This window comes from Tupaia chinensis, unplaced genomic scaffold (assembly GCF_000334495.1).
Source record: "Tupaia chinensis unplaced genomic scaffold, TupChi_1.0 Scaffold000496_1, whole genome shotgun sequence".
Classification (NCBI taxonomy): domain Eukaryota; kingdom Metazoa; phylum Chordata; class Mammalia; order Scandentia; family Tupaiidae; genus Tupaia; species Tupaia belangeri.
Genome location: NW_006160008.1, coordinates 952,985 through 954,778, shown reverse-complemented (window position 1 = coordinate 954,778; position 1,794 = coordinate 952,985).

The following is a 1,794-nucleotide window of genomic DNA, read 5'->3' as shown; positions in this document are numbered from 1 at the left end:
GTTTCTCATTGGGCTCCTGGCTTGGCCTAGGGATAGCTTTTCTGTTTGCTTCTATGTAAATTTTTATAATTATTTATTTAATTTTGTCTATTATTATTATTTTTAAATCTGCTATAGGGCATGAGTGAGAGAGCAAGTCCCCTGGTCTGGGACTTGAACCGCTATGGTCAGCCATAGTGGGAGTCTAACGCCTTAACCACTATGCCACCGGAGCTTTACCCAAATACATTTATCTGTGGTGAGGGAACACTTGCAGGGTAGAAAAGGGATAACCTGTTCCTTACCTGGCTTTCCCCCTGGGAGAGCCAGTGTTCCAGAAGGTTCTGGGGGCCAGCAGGTGGCAGAGTGGTTAATGTGCTGGACGCCCACATAGCTGACTGCGGTTCAAGTCTTGGATCCAGTGACTTGAAAATCTTGCTGGGCCCGTGTGCGTGCCTGCCCCAAATCCCAAGGAGAATGGAAGAGAAGGGACTGTGGCATGGCCATCCCCGAGGGGGTGACCTCTCACTTTCTCCCTGTGTCTCCAGTGAATGTACGCACCCTACGGCAAGAACCTAAAAGAAAAGAAGCAGCTTCTGGAAATACTGTTTCCCGAGTCCTGGCTGCTGTTCTCCGCGTGTGGCTGTTGCGTCTATTACCCTCTCCCGTGGCCAGAAAGCACTCCTCTGGGGCAGCAGAGAACTGAGGCGGAGGAGGAACCAGCCTTCACGTGAGCCTACTGTGCGCGGCCATGTTAGGTGCTTCATACACCCTATTGCTCAGTGTCGGGGCATCCCCAGCCCCTTGTATGACAGGTGTGTGGGACTGGAAGGGCCAGGAGGCCGAGGTCACCCAGCCGCCGGGCAGCCAGGAGTTCAGAGTGCTGTGGCATTGCTGCTGCCTGCCCCAAAGCTCTGGGCTCTGCACAAGGGAGTCTGGCTTGGGCTTGATTCTGTTTTCAGGGTTTTCGATTCCAGTTTCCCATTGTCTGTGCAGACAGGAGGTTGTGCAGGGCCGCCCTCCCCGCTCCCTCCGCCCTCTCTGCCCCCTCTCTGCAGAGGCAGCAGCTTACAGCCGAAGCCCTGGGAAGCGGGCCACGCAGCCAGGGGGAAGGAAGAAAGCAGACATGCCCCTTCTGGGCCCAGGGTGGACGAGCCTGTGAGTCGCACACAGAGACATGCATTTGTCTGAGTGGTCCATCGCTTGTCATTACTGGAAAGCAACACACACACACACACACACACACACACACACACACAGACCCAGGCCTGCACCAGGGTCAGGTGTGTGGCAGTGACGCGAGGCCCTGCGAGGCCGACCACGCGGAGAGGTCCTTGGTTCTCGTCAGAGACCTCCTGAACATGCTAAGTGCACAGCAGGCACGTGACTCGGGCTGAGCATGAAGACCCTGTCAGGGTGCCTGTCTCTCTCTCTCTCTCTCTAATGGAAGGGAGAAACACATAAACTTAGCAAAAGGAAGAAAATCCCTGAGCTGAATTCCCCTAGCCTGCAAAAGAAAGGGAGAGGAGGGACTAGAAACAATGCCTTGAGAGGACGAGGAAAGTTCTAGAATGTCCGGTAAGTGGCTGTCAGATTGTCTGCCCAGGCCTGATAGCTGGTCACCTGTGAATGCTGAACTGGGTTAGGGGCTTCCTAGAAGGCTGGGTGGAGAGAGATCTCTGAGAGGTGGGTATGTCGCATGCTGGGGGAGGGGGAGGGGAGCTGGGACACCAAGGGACCTGTTCATGGCGGGCCTGGGTGTCAGTGGGTGTGTATGACCGGATGAAGGTGTTAGAGGCTTGGAGTGGCCTGGGG